Source organism: Diceros bicornis, chromosome 5, assembly GCF_020826845.1.
Source record: "Diceros bicornis minor isolate mBicDic1 chromosome 5, mDicBic1.mat.cur, whole genome shotgun sequence".
Classification (NCBI taxonomy): Eukaryota; Metazoa; Chordata; class Mammalia; order Perissodactyla; family Rhinocerotidae; genus Diceros; species Diceros bicornis.
Genome location: NC_080744.1, coordinates 68,001,657 through 68,025,375, shown reverse-complemented (window position 1 = coordinate 68,025,375; position 23,719 = coordinate 68,001,657).

Genomic DNA, 23,719 nt, shown 5'->3' with positions numbered 1-23,719 from the left:
AGCTGAAGATGGTATTGAAGATGAGAATTGCCTCTTTTGTGTTGAGAAACTCAGTTTCCCTGGTTTCTCCCATGTATACATGTTATTAAACTTGGTATTATTTTCTCCTGCTAACCTGTCTTGTTAATTATTTGGCCAGCCAGAAGAACCTTAAGGGAAAGGGTGAAGGGGGATTCTCTCTCTTCCCCGACAGCATCATCTCATACTCTCTGGGGGTACAATGAGCGCCCCATCACTGGAGGGATACAAGCCAAGGCTAGAGGCCTGCCTATCAGAGGTCTCATAAGTGTCAGATGAAAGCTAGGTTGAGATCCTCCTGGAGGTTCCCCAGCCCTGGGGAAGGTGGGAGGAAAAAGATGGGAGGCAGGGAGTTTGGGATCATTTCACACTCTGGGATGTAGGCTCAGAACCATCAGCCAGCTATGTTGTCTCTGTTTTTACCTTTCCCTGACAGAAGTGAGGCAATACCTCCTGGAAACAATGCCCTGCCAGCCAGCTGCCAGGTGGTGTTTGTCCAGTGAGCTCAGGCCTCCCAGACACACAGGGAATGCAGAAGGCACAGCCTGGAATAAGCCGGGAGCACTCCCCCCACCCCCCACATACACACACCTCAGCTCTGGCTCAGCACCTCCCCAGACACAGGGGGACACTTGCCCTGCCCTTGGTTTATCCCCTAACCTGCCCACAGGGGCCTGTAGACCACTCCCAATGGGAGAAGAGGCCAGGGAGCAGGGGCACCTCTCCTTCAGTTGGACTCAAGAAAACACTTCCTGAGGCCACAAACTGTGACCCAGGCAGAGGGGGTTCCAGGCTCTGGATGAGCTTCGAAGGCGATAGGGATGCCCAAGGGGCCAGGCACGTAAGAGCTGTCTGCAGAGTGAAGACGGGCAGGGCTGAGAGAAGAGGAAGGTCGCCCCAGTGCCCAGCCAGGTACTGAGGCCTGGGCGTGGGATGGCGACACAGACCCGCTGACCCTCTCCACCATGCCCACACACCCACAGGCAGGGTCCTTTACTGCCTGGTCTCTCCTGGTCTCACAATAGTCCCCTGTCACAGCTAATTCTTATCAGAGACCTGGGGTTTAAACCCCCTGCCTCAGCCTGGCCCTTCCCAGAGCCCTCCAGACCTTTCTGGGAAGGGCCCGGTAATCCCCAGGATGGGCCATGGTGGAGTCCAGTTCAGCTTGGGCTTCTGGGTTTCACATCAGTATTTGGTCTCAAGCACAGCCTGGCCTGCTTGGTTCCCTCTGTGGGCAGGTCACTCGCAGGTTCCTTCAACACAGCTTTCAGTTCCTGGGGTTGGGGGTGGGGGCATGGGGATCCCCTCCGGTCCTTATCCTCATATTGATCTCACAGTCCCACCCACCTCAGATCTTACCTCTTCTAGCTTCCTCTCCCAAGAGGGGTCAGGCCGGGCAGGGGGTGCCCAGGCCAGTTCAAGGACAGACTCAGGACTACTAGCTTTTGCAGCATATTCGATGAAATTTGATTTCAGACCCCAGAGGCCAGAACACGGCCAGCAGGAGCTCGGGGAAGGCAAGTGAGGCACCTAGGTTGTACAACTTAAGGAGGCACCACCCTCACGCAAATGCAGGGTCAGCACCTCCCTAAATTTTTGTGGCAGTAGGCACCTTGCTGGCCTTACCGTACTCCCAGCCCTGACCTCCAGGGAGAAGGACAGAGGAACCTAGTCCTCCCGCAGGCAGGCACGGAGGAGTAGAGCTCTTGGTGCCAGAACCCCCGCTCCCAGCTGGCTCCAAAGGGAGAGAGGAGCTACCAGGCAAACACAGGCAAAATGTTACGCAAATCAGCCTCTTGGAGGTTTGCATGGGGGTGGGGTTTGGGAAGCAAGGACAGACTGCAGGGGTCCGGTGTGGTGCTGCACCCACCGCATAAAGGGAAGACTGAGGCTCTGATGGCAAGGGGAGCTGCAGGACAGGTGTTTGAGGCGAGGGGAGGAGTGGGACAAAGCAGGCAGAGGACACAGTATCTTAACACAAGCTGATTGTGCTTTTTGCACCAGCCACTGCAAGTGCCCCATCCACCCCTCCTTCCAGGCCGGCCTGGGCCCCTCTTCCAAGAAGCACAGAAGCTTTCTTCTGAAAGGATCTCCTGCCTTGGGCTCACCCCATCAGAGGCTTAGCCTGTGGGATATTGGGGGACAGGAGCAGGAGAAGATGGAGTGGGGGGAGCTGTGTTGTCCCCTTTGTTTCCCTGACCCGAAGTGCTGGGGAATAATGTAAGCACGACTGGGAGGCATTCTGCCCCCTCCTTCACTTCCAATGGGAAGCCTTCCTTGACGTACCTTCCCCATCCCCCCTCCCACTTAGTGCATGCCCAGAGAAGAGAGGCCTCACCGCCTGTGGCCTGGGAGCTCCAGAGTCGTTTTGCTGAGTGCTCTTAGGTGTCCTGCTTCCCTCATCAGACCACGTCACCCCAATCAGACATGATGTCATGGAATGTGTCCCCCCATCCGTCAGTGTCCCTTTGAGACGAGCCCTGGGAGAACAGGGCTGTATCTTCTCCTCAGTGGATCCTCCTTAGGCAGAGCCCCTCCCCTCCCCTGTGGACCTCCTCCCCCATTTTCTCCCGCTGCCCACATACCACTACCTCAGCCACAGCCTCCCCTGCTGGTTCTCAAGACATCACTGGGGATAGAAGAGGACCGGATTTTAAAGAAGTGGCCAGAAGGCCCTGAAACTGCCAGTCAGGCAGCTGTGGCCAGGGCCCCAGGGACCCTGCTCTGACTTACTGTGTGTGTATGGAGGTTGGGGGTGGGGGGCAGAGGGCAGAACTACATGTCCCGCTGGGACATGTGTTCTGAGTACAAGTCCCCCTTCCCCAGGATATGTATCTAAAACAATGAAGCTGAATTCATTACTTGCAGGGAAAAAAAAAAAAAAAAGAACCTTCTTACAAAGAAAGCACAGAATCCACACAGCCTCTGAGCTGATCTTATATAAGGTATGGAAAGCATGCCGTTCAGCAATTGGCCGACTTTCAGAAGTGGGACTGTTTGCAGATTGGCTGACTTTCAGCCTTGGAGTTTCGGGATTGGCTGACTTTCAGAAGCGGCATCGCTGGGGACTAAGGCTGCTACTGATTGGCTGGGTCTCAGGGCGCTTAGGTAAAGCTGGCAGTGGTTGCTTGGGCCAGATTAAAATGGACCTGTAGTGCGTTGTTCCGGACTTGGGGCTTGCCCCCAGAAATCTTTTCTTTTCTTGAAATTAGAGAATAGGAAAGTTTTATTTTCACCTCCCCACACACTCCTGACTTCTCCCTCTCGTATCAGCCAAGCACCCATCATCCGTGCTCAAACTCCATTTCGGATTGTCCAGAAGTTAGTCTGCCCAGGCCTGGTCATTCATTCCTTCAACAGCTCTTTCTCAGGTGCCCACATTGGAGGCCAGGGCTCTAGAAGGCAGACCAGGGAGGGTCCTTCCCTTCTGGGGCTGGATACACCCTCTCAGGGTAACTGAGCCCTGAGCTGGGCACCCAGAGGGAGTTCTCTATTTGTTGGGGTCCATGGTCCATTCTACCTCCCAGGCCTCCAGGACAGGCAGAGGAGACCTGGTGACTGCGGGTCTGGCCTACGCTAGTGACTGGTCAGAAGGAGCCCAGAGCCTACTGGGTGAGAACTCAGGGAGGGAGGAGAGAGTGAGGGGCCCTGGGGCCTGTTGGGGAAGTTCAGAGCACAGCACATGCTGGCTGTTGCACATCCAGATAACCACTGGCCCTGACTCAGCTTCTGGACTTGGGCCTGTGTCCCAGAGCAAGGAGAAGGCTGCCATTAAAGATAGGAAAAGCCCAGAGAGTACTCTGTGGAACTTTTGTCCGGTGCAGGGAGCCAGGTGAGCGCCAATGGCTTGTTTCCCCCATATTATTTATGGACTCTGCTTTATTCCAAAGAGGATTGGAACCTAAGCATCATAAAGACTAGAACTTGTCAGTCATTCTCACTAGCACATCCTCTGCATGAGCGGATGAATGAATGAATGAAAGGCTGTAAGGGGTCTGCATGGTGGATTTGGCAGAACTGGTATAAGCCATATCCTTCCTTTCCTTTCCTTTGTGGGAGATCAAAATTTGGCCACCATGAAATATATCTCTTTGCCTTGATTGTTTTCTCTGAAGGACATTTGACCTCCCCCACTAACTGCCTAAAGAATTTGACATGGTGGCTCCTTCCTGGAACAGATCTTCTATCATGATGGCTGTAAAGATAATGTAGGATGGAGATTACAATAGGAAAGGCACCAACAAGCCCCTCTTATCAGAAGTTCTGTCTCTCTGGCCACATTCTCTGGATGACCCTTCGAGGAGTTGCCAGACAATCATTTACATTTATAAGGGAAATCTCCATTTGTAAAGGTATGTCCCTCTCTGTTTTGAGAAGAGAGGGAGATGGCCTCATTTCTAGAGGCTTATCAACGTGGAAGTTGAGGCCTTAAAGCTGCATAATAACCTTACTCTTGTTTACTGTGCTTTAGTGGTAATCTCCTGTAACTGACTCCCCCCACCCCCAAAATCCTCCTTTGTCATTGGCTGAACATGGTATTTAAGATGAGAATTTCTGTTATTGTGTTGAGAAACGCAGTGTCCCTGCTTTCTCCCACGTATACATGTTATTAAACTTGGTATTATTTTCTCCTGCTAACCTGTCTTGTTGATTATTTGGCCAGCCATAAGAACCTTAAGGAAAAGGGCAGAGGGAGATTCTTCCTCTTCCCCTGACAGTTTTGGCGTAGTCGCCAGGAGCCACACTGGCTGGCAAGTTGCCTTCTCTGGCTGGAAGACCTGCCTTCTCCCTGGACTACTGCAGATGATGAGATACGGGAACGCCTGACGAAAGCCGGCAAAAAGGTAAGACTTCTTACCATGTCAGCCTCCCGGAATCTCTATCTGCGGAGTCCGGTGGAAGGAAATGGTGAGAATTTTTTCTCTATCTAAATTTAGATTGGCAGGAGAAAATATTTGGGAAACTAGTTTCTTGTGCTTTTAGTGACTCTTGGTTTAAATTTGTAGAGTACTCTTGGTTTTGATCTTGATCCCTTTTCCTCCCAGAGTAATCTCTGTCTTGTTCTGTGTCCTGAAAACTTGGCTTTGTGACCAGTGAGAATATTCTCCTTGGTCTCCACCATACGGAAGGTGCATTTACCGGGGTGCACCTTGGTGGCCAGTCGAGTAGACTGGGGTTCCGAACTGTCTCTTTGTCCGGCTGCGCCAAGCTCTCAGGGGAGTTTGTCATAAAGGGCCCAGTCCATAAGGGCTTTTGTCGTCTTAACCTTCGTTGCTTGTTATTGCTGGAAAAATCCCATTCCAGTTTCACCTGCCCGGTGTCACAGATTAGCGGGTCTGTGACTGGAGGCGTCCCACACTATTGTGGGAGACCGGAGACACCGTTTTCACTACACCATCCTTACCGCCTGTGCAACGAAGGTCTTTACTTTCTCTGAATATCTTTGGGAGTGAATTCTGTGGATCATGGGGCTACGTCATCTGCGCCCTCACCAGGGATGCCTCTTGCGTCCATGGCAGATTTATTCTAAGCGTGGAAAGTTACCTCCCGGTCTTTCCTTAAAAAGGCTTATTGGATCGAGTCACTATTGGAATAAACATACAAATGAAGATCCTACTCGTCAATGGCCAGACGACGGATCCTTTGAATTGGGAAAACTTCTAAATTGGGGGAAAAAAAATGTTTTGAGAGCTCTCACATAATTATTTATTTGGTACCTAAGAAAAGGCCAGAAAAAGGAAGGGAAAAATTTGACTAGCCTTAAGACCTTGACTCAGGTTACAATTGAATTGAGAACATGTAAAAGTGTGAGTGTTGATAAGATTATAAAGGTTGGAATGTTTGAACTAATTTTATATAAAGAGGTTACATCAACTTTGCCTGAGTATGTTTTAAAATGTCTGACTGGGAATGCTTCCCTTGTCCAAAATTAGAAGACCAAGACCTATTGACAAAAATCTCAATGATAACTATGTTTAAAGGTATAAGAGGTGATGAAATTTACATGAAATTTTGTAGGAAAAAAACTGATGTTATTTCTATTACAGAACTGGTTAACAAAAATAGTAATTTAAATGATGGCTAATTTTATCTAATGTCTTCTGAAGTCTTATAGGCAATCTAAATAATTATTGGGAAGAAGTAACTAAATAGTTGTGCAAAAGATGAATGTTGGATGAACTTTAAACAATAATTATGTGTTATGGTGGTTACAGCTTCCAAACTCTTTTTGGTGACTTAAAACTTGAGAGTTTTGCTAAGTTTTATGATAAAAATTCTCTGAGTATCATCATTTCCAAATACCATATTAGACATTGATTGCTAAATGTACATTTGTTTACTTTTGGCTTTTCATTACAGGAAAACTAAAAGGTGTTTTGGGTCTATTGGTAAACATGTGTTTTATTAAAAGATTGTACTATAAAGTAACATATTTCTAGAAGTTATGAAGTGTTTATAAATTTTCCAAGCCACAAGATACTAATGTAAAAGAAAGTTTATAATTGTTTACTTAGTTTTTACTTACAAATTGGGGTTTCTAAGAGTTAAAATTTCTAATTAATATATGTGATTGAAGCTACTAAAAATTAAGAAAAATATGTCTGTGTACAAGGAAAGTAAGATGTATTAAGGTACAAAGAATGGAAATGTTTTGTTTGGTTGATTAAGAAAGATAAATTTGTCCTCAAGTACTAGGAGGGAAAAGAAAGACATGGGACAAATTCTGAATGTAAAAAGAAAGCTATAGAATGTTTGTGGAGGGAATTCTGGAAAAGGAGTTTTATGCATAGTCAAGTTGGCTAAGATTGAAATGAATTTAATTAAGTAAATGAGTTTTAATAGCAGAAGTAAGCTGGTGCAAAATTAAAATTTGGTCTTCTGTCTCTTAAAAGGATAATTTTCTTAAACTTGACAAAGAGGTTATAAAAGATTTTTCTTTACCTTTGAGTAAGTCTACCTAAAAGACAGAAAATCTATGTTTTGTTAAAATAATTTCCTGTGTTCAAAAGACTGAGGTCTCTCTCTATTAAGCCTTTTTGGACTGTTAATGCTCTGTTTGCTTTGACTTTTTATATTTTTGACAAGCTCCCCAAAATTCATATCTTAAATAAAGTCTTTTTTTTTTTTACTTTTTTCTTTGAGAATTTTCAAAGGGCCCTGAAACTTCTCAAAGAAATTTGCTCTCTTCCTATAAGGAGGAAGATACTAAACTTATTAGGCTTATTCAGTATGTTAAATTACATAGAAAACATTGTCAGACAAGTGATGATAAGCCTGCTGAGGTGGTATTTTGTGGGTTAATGTTATTGATATAGACGTTTTAAAATTGTATAACATTACTGAAATTCTGATCTGTCCTGGTTATCAGTCATAATTCTGGTTATTATTTAAAATGTTATATGTCACAAAATTAACCAAATTTCTCTGTCAATTGCCATTTTGAGGTCTTGTTGTTTACAAACTTATTTCTTTGCTCTAATGCTTTTGCAAAATGTTTCAACTTTAGAAAAATTCATAGAAAGGACTCTGACATTTACACTGAAGTATAGGCTTCTGATAAACTTTCTGATCATAAAACTGAACTGGGTAAGAAATTACAGAAATCTGATGGAGAGACTGATAACTTCATGAAGCTGCTAACAAAAAGATTGGGATGAAAAATGGATTACACAGGACTAAATGAACTGATAAGGATGATTATAATTTTTATGATTTTTCGTTTGAAGTATTGCTGAATTTTTAATGTTTTGTTTTTTCAGATTTAAGGAAAACTTTTTCTTGTTTCTTCTGAGCTAGCTATGACTTATAACAATTTGGTAAATGATATTTTTGTAAGTAAAATGGAAATATTTATCTTTTTCTCTCTACCTGATCCCTCCAGGATTTGGAAACTCTTAGTAAGTGAGTATTGTTGTTTTCATGGCAATATAGTTGTTTGCATAAGTTCAGTAAGAATCTGTTCTCCTTATAACAGGACACAATTGGAAACACTGGTTATATTACCAAGGTTGTGACTGGAACATCATATTTGCGATATAACCATACAGCTTTTGAGGAATGAAGATTGGACTTTATGGAATAAAGCCACGTGGAAGTATTGGCCTGGTACCTTATGTTCCAAGCAGCACTTACCAGGATAAGTAAAGAATGTCACTTATCTGGCAGGTACAAGGAACCTCAAAATATTTTGGGGAACCTCGGAAGAGAGGAATTCACCCAAATCTGTAGGTATTACAGGCGAAGTCTGATGACAAAATCCTTGGCTTGGCTTTCCTGGCCTGGAGAGGCCTTTAAAGTTAAATCTGAGATTCCTTATAAAAAGTTCCAGCAAAGCAGATTTAAAAGAGCCTATGTGATCAACTGCTATTCTTGCTGTACTTATGTAAATAATTGGGCCAACTCTATTGGAACTAGACTTATTTTGCAAACTAGTTAGTTTTAGTTTGGCTATCTTAATGAAAATGAGGGTGATTTTAGAGAAAAAAATTATATTTCAGTAAAAACTATAATATACATTTGCAGATATTAGATCCTAGTTTTGTTAATTGTCTTTTAAGGTTTTTGTTTTATATCTGTTGACTGGACTGGATCCTGATTTCTTCTAGTCTCCTGAAATATCTGGCTACAGATGTCCAAACTAACGTTTTTGATTTTTTCCATCATTTTCATTTGAAATCACTGAAAACTGAACCAGCCCTTTTTCCTGAAGCCTTACAAACTAAAGCTGATGGACTTGATATAAACTTAAGAGATGACCTGACAACACCATCAGAGACATTTTAAACTGCAAAAGATACTTTGACGCTGACATCTAAAAATCATCTTAACTGGCTGTCCTCTGACCTCAGAAACTAGTTTACAATTTGCTCCAGCCATTAACCTTGTTTTTCTTTTTGTTTGCGTAGAAATGCTTCTATTAAATACTTGATTGCTTGCTTCCATAATATAGGTGTAACCTTGAGAGCCCACCTGCATCACCACCTTCCACAATGAACTTAATTAAACTGATCTATTATCAGGACAAAAAAATGTGTTCAGTGAGATGAAACAATCTACCAACTCAGCTTCTGGACTATGAAACTTCTTTAAGTTTCAAAAGGACTGTGAAACTTTTAGTTTCAAAGGCAGGACTGTGGGAGATCAAAATTTGGCCACCCTGAAATATATCTCTTTACCTTGATTGTTTTCTCTGAAGGACATTTGACCTCCCCCACTAACTGCCTAAAGAATTTGACATGGTGGCTCCTTCCTGGAACAGATCTTCTATCATGATGGCTGTAAAGATAATGTAAAATAGATGTTACAATGGGAGGGGCACCAAGCCCCTTTTATCAAAAACTCTGTCTCTCCCTGACCACATTATCTATAGATGACCCCGAAAAGAATTGTCCTCCTGCCCTCTGAAGTCCCAGGCCACTACCCACCCCCAACACACTCCTCGCCTTTAGCTGCAATACTTAAGCAAGCAGCTTAGACAGAGGGACGAGTTGCTCATTTCTGAGTTTCTCCCATGTATACATGTTATTAAACTTGGTATTATTTTCTCCTGCTAACCTGTCTTGTTAATTATTTGGCCAGCCAGAAGAACCTTAAGGGAAAGGGCAGAGGGAGAGTCTCCCTCTTCCCCCGACACCTTCGTTCTATAAATCCAGCCTCAGCATTCACCACTCCCCTGGCCCACACACATACAGGAGTGTGGGCTGCCCACAGCTCACTAGTTCCTCATGTCTGGGACCCCGTTTGAGCCCCTCATGACCCAGCACGGCACCCAGTCCTCCTGGGGTGGTATTTTGGCCCTCACCCTGACTCCACCCTACCCCGTTCTGGAGAGTTGAGGAGGTTCTGATGTTCTGCATTAGTTGGCTTTAACTGCTCTAGAAAATGGTAAAGTACCTTTGGGAAAAACAAAATACATTAATTTGGGTCCTAGGTCAGAAAAACAAATTTATATTTGGCTTTGGTCTGGGTTGGTTTTGGCTTTGGCCACTCGTCAGGAGAGCAAGAGGGCGAGGAGGATTGTCTTGGCCCCAAAGCAAGAGAAACGGGTTGAAGCCCAGCTCTGGCCAGAATCATGTGGGGAATGGGCCAGGCCTTCAACCACCTGGGCTGTTCATTCCAGCAGGCATTTGCTGCGCACCTGCTGTGCACTCAGTACCGCGCGGGGCACATGTAGACTCCACCTCAGCCCCTACGGGGTTCAGAGTCTAGTGGGGAAACAGATAAGTGAATAGGGGTTCACAGTTGTTAAAAAAGAAATAACAGGCCCAAAATGGAGTCATTTGCCCCCACAACAGCAAACCAAGACTTAAGTAGTTTCAACCTATCCCAGGAATGTGACCTTCTTAGCAGTCAATCTGAAATTTCCTGATTAGCTCTAGTGAGATAATCTGCATGATAAAACCCCTGCCCTGCCCTTCCCCCCAAAAGAAGATGTCCTGGCCTGAAACCATCTTTTCTTTTCTTTTGCTAATAACTTCCTTACCCCGCCCTCCTTCCGCCTATAAAAACCTTCCATTCTGTACAACTCCTCTGAGCCCCCTTCTATTTGCTAAATAGGATGCTGTCCAATTCATGAATTGTTTAATAAAGCCAATTAGACCTTCAAATTTACTCGGTGGAATTTTGTTTTCTTTTTAACACAGTGTGGAGTATCAGGGCTGTTGCGTTGGGGAGCAAGCCTAGGGGCTCTGTAAGCCCAGGAGAGGTACCAGACTCAGTTTAGGGTGAAGAGTGACAACAGAAAGGTGTCGTGGAGGCAGGACTGGCTATGTAATTTATATGGCTCTGTGCAACATGAAAATGCAAGGCCCTTGTTCAGATTTCAGGATGCAATAGCAGAGCATTAAACCAAGCACAGGGCCTTCTCTGCACAGGGCCCTGTGACTGCACAGATCTCACACCCACGGAGCCGGCCCTGCTCCAAGGAGGAGACTCCAGAGCTGAGTCTGGAGGATGTGTGTAAGCGTGCCAGGGAAGAGGAAGGGAAAGCATCGCAAGCAGCCGTGGGGCTGGGAACAGCCCCATGTGTGCGAGGACCTGGCAGCTCTGTGGAATTCCCAGAGACTCCTTTCCTCAGATCTGGGTCTTAATACCTGCCCAGGGGCTGATACAGCCCGGGCAAGGTTTTCCCGAGCCTCAGGGATCATGTGAGGCGGCCAGCTGTCCTTTCTTGGCAAGGGGTGGGGCTGAGAGTGAGGGGACACAATCATTTAATCTGATATTGTAGCCTTCCTACTCATTGGGAATTAAAACATCCTTTCTTTCCTAAGAAACAAAAGAAGTTGCTTTTTGTAATGTATTTGGCAAACAAATAAATACACAAAAGTGAAGTGAGAAGCCTATGTTGGTCTCCCTAATTTAAAAAAAACGGCTGCTCTGTGAACTCCCCAAATCCAGGCTCCATGGGGGCTCCCTCTTGATGTTATATGTCCCTGGAGAAGCCACAAGTGACCCCCAGCCAGCCTCGATGAGAGCTGAGGGGGATGAGGGGCACACAAGTTCCAGGAGCTGGGAATCTGTGCCCCGGAGACCCCGGAGGAGGGGAAGGAGGGCTCTCGTCTCTGCAGGGGGGAGCACAAGCTCGGGCCAGGAGCTGCTGGGAGGGCAGCTTTGAAACCCAGTGGGGAGATAAAGGAGACAGAGAAACCAAAGGATCCCCTGATAACCAGCCAGGAAGCCAACACAGAACAAAACAGAGAGATAAGGAGCAGACCGCCTCTCTCAAGGCCAAACGGTTTTAAAAGACACTCTCTTGGGGTGGACATTGGGTTTAAAGACTGGCCAATCAATAAAGAGATCCCTTGGCGGGGTGCTAAAGAGATAAATGAGTCTCTGCCAGCTAGTTTGGTGACCTCCAACGAGACTGCGCTCCTGGCTGGGTGGCAGCTGAATGCCTCCAGCCCTCTGAGTTCTGGCTTCACCCCTCAAGGTCAGGGCTGGATCCTCCTATTTCAGGCTCCCTGGGCCTCTCCTTTTAGTCTAAAGCTGTGACAGTTTTGTTTTGTTTTAACACAAAGGTAAGTAGACTATATTTCTTTCTTTCTTTTTTTTTTTTTTTGAGGAAGATCAGCCCTGAGCTAACATCCATGCTAATCCTCCTCTTTTTGCTGAGGAAGACCGGCTCTGGGCTAACATCTATTGCCAATCCTCCTCCTTTTTTTTTTTTTTCCCCAAAGCCCCAGTAGATAGTTGTATGTCATAGTTGCACATGCTTCTAGTTGCTGTATGTGGGACGCGGCCTCAGCACGGCCGGAGAAGTGGTGCGTTGGTGCGCGCCCGGGATCTAAACCCGGCCGCCAGCAGTGGAGTGCACACACTTAACCGCTAAGCCACAGGGCCGGCCCCAGTACACTATATTTCTAATAGAGTTTGGACAGATATTCTGGGGTTCCCACACACATGAACCCAAGGCCACTCATGGTTGCAGGATGGAGTTCCAGTCACTATTATGTAACAAACTACCCCCAAACTTAGTGGCATAAAACAAAAATGACCATTTTCTTATTATCTCTCATGGTTCTGGAGCTTGACTGGGCTCAGCTGGACGGTTCTCTTTTGGGGTGTCTTATGTGGTGGCAGTCAGATGGTGGCTTGGGCGAAAGTCAGTCCAAAAGTTGCTCACTCAGATGCTGGTTGTGGGTAGAGCACCTCCACCCACCTGGCGTAGGCCTAGGCTTTCTCACGGCATGGCAATCGGGATCCATGAGCAAGAGTCCCCAAAAGAATCTGGCAGAAGCTATATCGCCTTCTGTGACCCAGTTGCAGAGGTCACATAGAATCGTTTCTACTGTGCTCATAAGGCTGCCCAAATGAGAGGGCAGGGCACACAGGCTCCACTGCTCAGTGGGACAAGTGTCAAAGTGCATTGTAGGAAGAATATAGGGACTGGGATATATTGTGGGGGCCACTTTTGAAATATACAATATGCCACGGAAGAGAAGGGGAGCCAGCCACAGGTAGGAGCCTCCATGTGTAGTCTTGTTCCAGGCCTGCAAATGTTAGGGGCGGTGGCAGTCTCGTGCCACCCAATTTCCTCTGATCTAGGTACCCTCACCTGTGGGAAACAGTTCTGTTTAAGCCAGAGGCATCCAGCCAGGACCCTGTAGCCAGACTCTGAGCACTAACGTTGTGAATCCAACAGCAGCAACTAGTGTACGCGTCAGGATCACACCAAGTAAGTCTCAGAGGAGAGGAATGTTTGAATTAGCCCCGAGAATTCCTTCTGGCACAAGACTCACTGGGAAGCCCCACCCTTTACCCTCCAGGAGCAGAGGGAGAATCAGCCACATGGCCATGAGGCCTCCTTTCGTGACCCAGAGCCCAGAGCCCTGGGTTCCAGGCCTGACTCAGTCACTGTGTGATCTTGGGCAACTCACCCCTCTTCTGGGCCTCCCTCACTCTTCATCTGTGAATCAGGAGAATGGGGCTGGAAGAACTGGCCCTAAAACCTCTGCCCACTCCCCCACACCTAGCAACAATGACCACATTGCCTCATACAAGCCCCAGCTCTCCTGTCTCCTTCCCTAGGAGAACTCATCACCCCTTCCAGAACACCCCATCCCTGCCTCCATGGGGGCAAACCTGTGCTGTTTTTGATCACTGCTGATTCCCCAGGTCAGTACCCAGCAACATGAGATGTTTGCTGCCTGACTTCACAGCCTGGAGAGTTTAACCAGGTCTCAGGCCTGTCTCTACACAGCCTCTCCTGGGGAATGGCCCACGGCTGGGGCTGGGCCATCTGAACCTCTCCCCTGGTGGACCCCTTCTCAGAGGGGAACCCTGGGGTGGAGGAGAGGGCAGATTTGAGCCATTTGATCAGATGATTCAGCAGAAGGCATTTTCAGTTTCTGTGGGGACACTGGGAACACCAGCCCGGAAGGAGGGAAAGGCACCTGCAGCATAATACGGTGGGGAGAAGATTATCATCTTCTCCACAGGGAAGAGGGTTGTCATATTAATCGGAAGAAAATCAGGGCTTCAAGCAAGCTGGAGGGTACAACCCCCACTCTGGGATCTTTGGAAGGAAGAAGTCCTCCCAGTAGGGAGGAGAGTTTGCCCTCAGGTCCTTAAAAGGAGAAAACCAAAGGCAGCTGTGGCTGGTGGAGAGCGACTGGCTGGAGGGAGGACCCGTCACTGTCCCCACCTCAGACCAGAGCCCACCCCACCAGGGGAATCCCAGACACCCAGGGGGCCCTGCAGCAGGCTAAAGCCAGGTTTCAGTGCTCAGTGGGGAGTGGTGGCCAGTCCTGTTGAGGTGAGAGTTTGCAAAGAGACCAGCCCTGGAAGGTTAGAGCAAGGACTGGGGGGAGGATGGGGAAAGTGGGGAGAAGAGGTGGGTTAAGGAAGGACATTGTGTCCCCATAAGCACCTGAGAAGGCCCAAGTGGTAAGGGAGAGCCCCCTTTTGCAGGAAGAGAGAATTATCCAAAGGCAAGGCCTTACCCCTGGTATCCATCCCAGCCCACAGTTTGCCTCTGTCCCCTGGTTCCGGGTAGCTTTGGCACTGAAAGGATTCATTTCAGGAAGCTGTTTAAGCTTCTTATGGAGGCAGCAAGGACTAGGTCCAGGAAAGACAGAGGTGACACAGTGTGTGAAATGGGGCTTACCTTGCTCGGGGTGCTGAATAGTAATGGCCTGCCTAGGGTTGCCAGATTTAGCAAATAAAAATGAGGACTCCCAGTTAAATTTGAATTTCAGATAAACACTGAATAATTTTTTTTAGCATAAGTATGTCCCATGCCATATTTGGGATATCCTTATACTAAAAAATATTCATTGTTTATCTGAAATTCAATTTTTTTTTTTTGCCGAGGAAGATTCGCCCTGAGCTAACATCTGTCGCCAATCTTCCTCTATTTTGTATGTGAGCTACCGCCACAGCATGGCTGCTGCTGAGTGGTGTAGGTCCACGCCTGGGAACTGAACCCCGGTCACTGAAGCAGAGTGCGCTGAACTTAACCACTAGGCCACTGGGCCGGCCCCTGAAATTCAATTTTAACTGGGCATTCTGTATTTTATCTGGCAGCCCTAGGCCTGTCCCACTAGGGTCCCCAGTGGCCACTCATAAGGGCCATCCCCCAACACCCAATCCCTGAGCATAGAGAGAGCCAGGACCTTGGCAACAGAAAGGAGTGGCCTTTCTCCATGGTGCACTCCAGAGTTCCCAACAGGCGTGCCCTCTCCTCACATCTGCCCCCATTGCCCCACCCAGATTTTCAGATCTGACACCAGAGATCCTATGGCAGACTAGGCCCCAGGAAGATGCTTGGCTGATCACACTGCATCCTACCCGACTTGGGCATCCATAGCCATTCACTGAACACTATGGCGCCAGCCAATCAGGGGATGATTATGGGGCCAAGGCTTAAAGAATGCTTGGCAGAAAATGGAGATGGACAGGAGGAAAGCAACACATTCTGGAAATTCCAAGTAACTCCCTTAGTGTGGCCAGTGTTCTGGTATGGGATGAGGATCTGCAGGAGGCTGGGGGCAAAGGCCAGTCACAGGGCTTTGCATCTTATGCCAAGGCATTGTGCTTCACCCTCAGCAGTGGGGAGCCATGGGAGGGAGGCTCTAAAATTATGTATGTGTTGGTAAACAAACACGTAATACAATGCAGAAGGGCAGTGTTCTCAGTGTGGTCCATGGACCCTGGAGGTCTCTAAGATCCTCTCAGGAGATCTACGAGTCAACAGTATTTTCACGGTACTACTAAGACATATTTGCCCTTTTCACTATGTTATCATTTGACTGGTCACTCAAAAGCAATGGTGGGTAAGACTGTTAGCGCCGTAGCACAAATTAAGGCAGTGGCACCTGAAGGGATCAGGATATGCTACCCCAAATATGCCACTCTGGCATAAGGATTATTTTGACGTGAAGGGAGTTGAGAATCAACAAATGCAGGAAGAGTGCTTTCTCCCTCCTTTATCTGCCTAAAAGCAGGACATCTATTTCCCCTTGTGAAATATTTCACCCACGAACGGAAAGGGAAGAGCGACCCTTATCACTGGAGATGGAGAGTGGACACCAAGACGAGTCTGCACAGACAGACCTTCCTAAAACAACCCTTGGCTTCCATTATTTCCCTCATACATGTCCTAGCTACTTTCCCACAGTTTGTTGTCCCCGGAAGTCAAACACCCTTTCCTTTGTTAGAATGGTACACAAGCCCCCAAGTCTAACTACTTCTTTGAGTTTTACTTCTTTTCTGTGAACTCCCATGCATGTAAATATTACTAAAAATTGTATGCCTTTTCTCCTGTTAATCTGCCTTTTGTTAGTTTAATTCCCAGGCCCCCAGATTCTGAACCTAAGAGGCTAGAGGAAAAGTTTTTCCTCCCTGACACACCAAATTGTACTAGTAGTCATTGTACAGTTATTCATCATTGCTATTGTAGGGGAGGAAAACAATTCCACCACCAACTCTAGGTCCTTCTGGCTGGGCTACGAATTAAATTGACATGAGACAGTAACAGGAGAAAAATCAAACAAGTTTAATAACATGTATACACGGGAGAAACCCAGGAAAACTGGGTAACTCTGCCATTTGGCCAAAGCTGTCACCTTAAATATTATCTTCAGCTAAAGACAAAGGAGGATGTTGGGGGTAGTGGATTAGGATTTCAGAGGGGAGGAAGGCAATTTTTATGGAGATGGAAATGCAAATGTTTGTTAAACAAGTTTTGCTGGGCCAAAAATGGGCTTGTTGGTGCCTTTCTATCCCACCTATTTTGCATTATACTCTAGTTATCTTATAGTATTAGCTCCTTCCTGGAACAGGCCTTCTATGTTAAATTCTTTTAGGCAGTTTGGGGGAACTGTTCTTTCTGAGCCTTTATTGTCTTCAGCTCAAAATAATCTGCATAACAGAGTGGCACATCTTGAGGCAGCCTGCCCTGAACCCCCTCATTATGTATTTATAATTTTTTTTTTGTGAGGAAGATCAGTCATGTGCTAACATCCATGCTAATCCTCCTCTTTTTGCTGAGGAAAACCAGCTCTGAGTTAACATCTATTGCCAATCCTCCTCCTTTTTTTCCCCCAAAGCCCCAGTAGATAGCTGTATGTCATAGCTGCACATCCTTCTAGTTGCTGTATGTGGGACGCGGCCTCAGCATGGCCGGAGAAGCGGTGTGTCGGTACGCGCCCCAGATCCAAACCCGGGCCGCCAGCAGTGGAGCGCGTGCACTTAACCGCTAAGCCACGGGGCTGGCCCTGTATTTATAATTTTGAACAAAGTTTTATTTATGAATGTCCTTGATGGAGCAGTAAAAAACATTAATTTTATTAAATCTCAGTCTGTGAGTAGTACATATCTTTGTCTTTTTAATATTTTGTGTGAGAAAGGGGGAAGTAAGCATAAAACAATTCTGCTGCTTCCAAAGGATGTTGGTTGTCTCAAGGAAAAGCACTTGTGTGATTCTTTGAGTTGCCAGCTGAACTAGCTGCTTTTTTCATGGAATACCATTTTTACCTGAAAGACAGACTGACAAACAGTGGTGATTCAGACTCTGATATTTGGCAGACATTTTCTAGAAAATGAATGAAGTGAGCCTGTCACTCCACGGAAAACAACTGACGATATGTGTTGCTTATGATAAAATTTGAGGTTTCAAGCAAAAGTTAGAATTTTGGAAAACTTGTATCCACCACTGAGCTTGACAGCTTCCTAGTTATGATATTATGATATAATAAGAAATATATGTTTGGTCTTCCTCTGTGTTCCTGGCACAGAGCTCCTAAAACCCTTAGAAATTCCTGAGAGACAGAGGTGAGAGGAGCGTCTTTCTTTCTTTTTTTTTTTTTGTGAGGAAGATTAGCTCTTAGCTAACATCTGTTGCCAATCCTCCTCTTTTTTGCTGAGGAAGATTGGCCCTGGGCTACTATCCATGTCCATCTTCCTCTACTTTATATGGGACACCACCACAGCGTGGCTTGATAAGCAGTGCATATGTTCGTGCCTGGGATCCGAACCTGCAAACCGCGGGACGCTGAAGTGGAGCTGGCAAGTGAACTTAACCACCACCACCACCACCACCACCACCACCACCGGGTGGCCCAAGAGAAGTGTCTTTTGTTATTCATATCAAGTGCCTTTCAACAGTACCTGAGTTTATGCTAATGAGGTGACTCTTGAAGGATGAGGGTTGGTTGCCACAGGAACCAATCATGTGATTAGAGGGTTGGTCCCACTCTTTTGGTCCCATCCTCTACCTCTGGGGAGGCGAGAGGGGCTGGAGATTAGCCTAGTCACCAAAGGCCAATGATTTAATCAATCATGTCTATGTAATGAAGCCTCCATAAAAACCCTCACCAAAGAGGTTCAGAGAGCTTCTGGGTTGGTGAAAATATCTATGTGCTAGGAGGTGGCACACCCCAACTCCATGGGGACAGAAGCTCCTGCACTCAGGACCCTTCCAGATCTTGCCTTATGTATCTCTATCTCGCTGTTCATCTGTATCCTTTATTTTACCCTCTATAATAAACCGCTAAATGTAAGTAAGTGTTTCCCTGTGTTCTGTGAGCCATTATAGCAAATTATCGAACCTGAGAAGGAGGTTGTGGGAACCCCAGATTTATAGCTGATTAGTCAGAAGTACAGGTGACAACCTGGGACTTGTGGCTGGCATCTGTAGTAGGGGGCAGTCTTGTGGGAATGAGCCCTTAACCTGTGGGGTCGGCTCTAACTCCAAGTAGTTAGTGTCAGAACTGAATTGTAGGACACCTAGTTGGTGTCCAGCGAATTGGTTGATGGGAAACAAACTCCACACATTTGGTGTCAGAAGTGTCGTGAGTAGAGAGGAAATAGTTTTTTCTTTTAGTAGTACTTAAAGACTTTTCTGATGAGATTAGTAGTGATAGTGACAAATGTGATTTTTCAACATTGTATTATGAAATGTGTTAAAATTTGGAAGATCTGCATAACTCAGTCAATCAATATTTTCCAAATGATAAATGCATGATGTTACAAAATCACGCACACATAAAAGACTCATTCAAAGTGCAAGACAGAACAACAGATTTTAATGTAACAGTGTATGAAAATGTCGTTGCTATAGTTTCAGATCCTACATTGCAACCAACATTTAAGAAACTGCCCCTCGTTGAATTTTGAGGTGCTATCAAAGAAGCATATCCACAAAAGGCTATTAAAATACTCCTCCCTTTCCTAACTACTTATTTTTGTGACACTGACTTTTCTTCACATACTTCAACTAAAATAATAAATTGTAACAGACTGAATGTAGAAGCAGATAGGAGAATCAAGTTGTTTTCTATTAAGCCCAGCATTAAAGACAGTTTCAAAAATGCAGAACAAAGTCATTCTTCTCATTAAATTCTTTTGTTTTGGAAAAATTAGTTACTTTTAATAAAAATATGTTCTTTATATTAACATATAATTGGGGCCGGCCCCGTGGCTTAGCGGTTAAGTGCGCGCCCTCCGCTGCTGGCGGCCGGGTTTGGGATCCCAGGCACACGTCGACGCACTGCTTCTCCGGCCATGCTGAGGCCGCGTCCCACATACAGCAACTAGAAGGACGTGCAGCTATGACATACAACTATCTACTGGGTCTTTGGGGGCAAAATAAATAAATAAATAAAAATTTTAAAAAAGCATATAATTGGTTTATTTTAGTTATTTTAAAAGGAATTAATATGTAAATATTTAAAAAATTTCTTAGCTTTAATTTCTACTAGCCCTCATGAACAAAAATGCTTTGGAGTCCTCAATAATTTTTAGGAGTGTAAAGGGGTCCTGAAACCAAAAAGTTTGAGAACCACTGAAAAACAGAGGGAAGAAGTCTTCATCTCACTCCTGAATCTCAGCCTACAGTTTGTTTCTCTCCAAAGACAACCGCTGTGGCCAATGTCTTACCTTCCTCCACATTCTGTGTATTTACACCCAAAAGGTACTCACTATTCTGCACCTGGCTCTTTCCAGTAGGAAAAGAATGGACCATAGGAACCATATCATTACACACACAGCTGCTGGGTTCTTTTTAATGGCTGCAGTATGTGCCTATTATATGAATGTAATGTAATCTGTTAAACCATTCCTCTATTGCTGAACCTTTGGGTTGTTTCTATTTTTTTTCCCACTAATTTAAACAATGATGCAATGAACATCCTTGGAAAGGTTTTAAACAGGTAAGGGATATGATCAGATTCACTTGTTAAGAAAAGATCACCCTGAACATGTAAACTGCTAAAATCTGAACAAGATTGGTGGATTGTATCAATGTCAATTTTCTGGTTGTGGATATTGTGAATATCCACATGTGAATCTGCATGTGAATCTACGATTACCTCAAAATGAAAAGTTTAATTAAAAAAAATGACACCCGTTAGGATGGCTGCTATTAAAAAAAAAAAAAGCAGAAAATAACGAGTGTTGGTGAGGATGTGAAGAAATTGCAACTTTGTGCACAGTTTGGTAGGAATGTAAAACGGTACAGCCGCTGTGGGAAACAGTATAGAAGTTCCTCAAAAAATTAAAAATAGGGGCCCATGGCAGAGTGGTTCAAGTTCCCCATGCTCCGCTTCAGTGGCCCAGGTTCGCAGGTTTGGATCCCGGCTGCAGACCTACTCCACTCACCAGCCACGCTGTGGCGGCATCCCACGTGTAAAGCAGAGGAGGATTGGCACAGATATTAGCTCTCTTCCTCAAGCAAAAAAAAAAAAAATTAAAAATAGATTTACCATATGATCCAGCAATTCCATTTCTGTGGAGAATTTAAAGCACGGTCTTAAGGAAGTAGATATTCCCCTAGGGCCTTGAGAAGGAATATAGGTCTGCTGACACCTCAATTTAAGCCTAGCAAGACCCATTTCAGCCTTCTGAACTCAGGATTGTAAGATTATAAATTTGTGTTGTTTTAAGCCACTAAGTTTGTTATAGCAGCAATAGGAAACTAGCATTATAGGGTTAATAGTATATCCTAATAATATAGGATTCTGGGTTGATAGTTCTTTTCTTTGAACACTTAAAAAACATTGTGCCCCTTCTTTCTGGCCTCCATGGTTTCTGATGAGAAATCTGCTGTAGTTTGAATTGTTTTCTCCCCAATAGGTAAGGTCATTTTTCTCTGACTACTTTCAAGATTTTTTCTTCATCTTTAGTTTTCAGAAGTTTAATTATGATGCATCTTGGTGTACAGGCATGCCTCGTAGATATTGTGGGTTCAGTTCCAGACCGCCACAATAAAGTGAATATTGCAATAAAGTGAGTCACACAATTTTTTGGTTTCCCAGTGCATATAAAAGTTTATGTTTACACTATACTGTATTTTATTAAGTGTGCAATATCACTTTGTCTAAAAAGAATGTACATACCTTAATTAAAAAATACTTTATTACTAAAAAAAAAAAAAAAAAAGCAGGGTCTCAAGGAGATATTTGTACACCCATGTTCGTCCATTATTCACAATAGCTAAAATGTGGATACAACCCAAGTGTCCATCGATGGAAGAATGGATAAGCAAAATGCGGTACATACAATGAAATATTATTTAGCCTTAAAAATTCTGCAACATGTGGGGCCGGCCTGGTGGCTCAAGTGGTTAAGTGCTTGCGCTCTGCTGCGGCAGCCCGGGGTTCGCAGGTTCAGATCCCGGGCATGAACCAACGCACTGCTTGGCAAGCCATGCTGTGGCGACGTCCCATGTAAAGTGGAGGAGGATGGGCCGGGTGTTAGCCCAGGGCCAGTCTTCCTCAGCAAAAAAAAAAAAAAAAAAAAAAAAATGAGGAGGATTGGCAGATGTTACCACAGGGCTGATCTCCTAACCAAAAAAAAAAAAAAAAAAAAAAATTCTGCAACATGCTACAACATGGATGAAACTTGAGGACATTATGCTAAGTGAAATAAGCCCACAGAAAGACAAATATATGTGATTCCACTTATATCAGGTATTTAGAGTAGTCAAATTAATAGAAACAGAAAGTAGAATGGTGGTTGCCACGGGTGGGGTGGGGAGTGGGAAATGGGGAGTTGTTGTTTAATGGGTATAGAGTTTCAGTTTTACAAGATGAAAAAATTCTGGAGATAGGTTGTACAGCAATGTAAATATACTTAACACTACTGACTGTACTCTTAGAAATGGTCAATTTTATGTTATTTTTTACCACAATTAGAAAAAAAAAACTGAAGGAGGGCTAATGAAAAAAAATCACTCTGGCTGCGGTGAGGCTTGGAGGGGCCAGACTAGCCGCAAGGAAGTCTCCTAGCAGAATGTTCCTCTTGTCGTGCTGGGGCTTAACCAAGGCAGTGGCATGGAGCTGAAGGGGCTGTGATAGACTAAATTATTGGCCCAGATCTTTGCTCCCCTGTAATAGAATTTTCCGTCCACACCCTCACCGTAGTGGACAGAGAACCCTTTCCCACTTTTGACTTTGCGTTTGGCCGTGCAACTTGCTTTGGCCAATAGGAAGTTTGTGAATCTGACAAGAGAAACTTTGAAATGTGCTTGCTCGGTAGGATATGCTGTCTCGTGCAGCAGTAACCTGCCATGATAAGAACATGCCCCGATAGCTGCTGCTCCTTCAATCTGGGTTCTGGAACAAGTCTCCAGAAACAGACCATATGGGAACAGCCACTGGTCCAAGAAGAATGAGAGACGTGTAGAGCACACCTGAACTCAACCTGTAGCTTGGAACCCAGAGCTAGATCAGTCAAGGTACAGCTGACCCAGAGACCAACGAGCATGACAATACGTGATTATTGTTTTAAGCTTCTGAGTGGTTTTTATTGTTTTTTATATAGCACAAATAATCATTTTATAATGATATTTAGCAGGCTTTTACAACCTTAACAATCATTTTGCTGAAGCAAAGCTTGCCATCCAGCAACATACAACCCCCCAGTACAGAAGACATTCCAAAGGCAGTCAGGAGAGTGCTGAGATAATTAAGTTCATGTATAGACTGCTAGTGAAAGCAGAGTAAAGAATCCCGGGAGATCATTTCATAGATGGGAGTATAGTAGCCTAAGACCTCAGCTGTAGCTCATATCAGGATGTTGGTATAATCACGGTAGAAAAACATGATCATCAGCTCTTAGCATAGCTTTCTGGAGTGACCTAAGTCTGGGGATTGAAATGAATATATTTCTTACTGGTTGGGATTATTTGGTTAAGATGCATTTGGAATAAACTTTACCCTGTGATAATGAATCACTGGCCCTTACAGGATGGATGGGGCCCAGAATAGTTAACTTGCCCCCAGGTTAACTTACCACCAAGGAGGCAGTTGGTCTCCTCGAGGAATGGTGTTAAATGGGAGACCTGGTGTTCATCTCTGTTGCTGGCAGGTTGGACATTCGTTAGCAACAGTAGCTAAGTGAGCCTTGGTTTGGGAGCCTATGCTGTTTCTTGGGTCCATGCATAGCCTCCATCCAATTAACTGTGGCTACTTCCCTCATGTGTCCAGTGTGCCAGCACCAGAGTGGCCAATGACTGAAGTTGGCTGATGTCAGATGGCCAAGTCATCTCGGTAGTTTAGTGCCTCTTCCATGGTGGATAAGCTTCTGAGTTTTGGGGGGTCATTTGTTACACAGCCACATGGTAGCTATAACAGACTAATACAGAGGCATTAAAAAACTTATTAAACTTACTAAAAATCTCAAACATATACAAAAGTAGAGGAAATAGTATAATGAACCTCTTCTGGGTACCCCTGTGTCTTATGGCCAATCTCGTTTCACC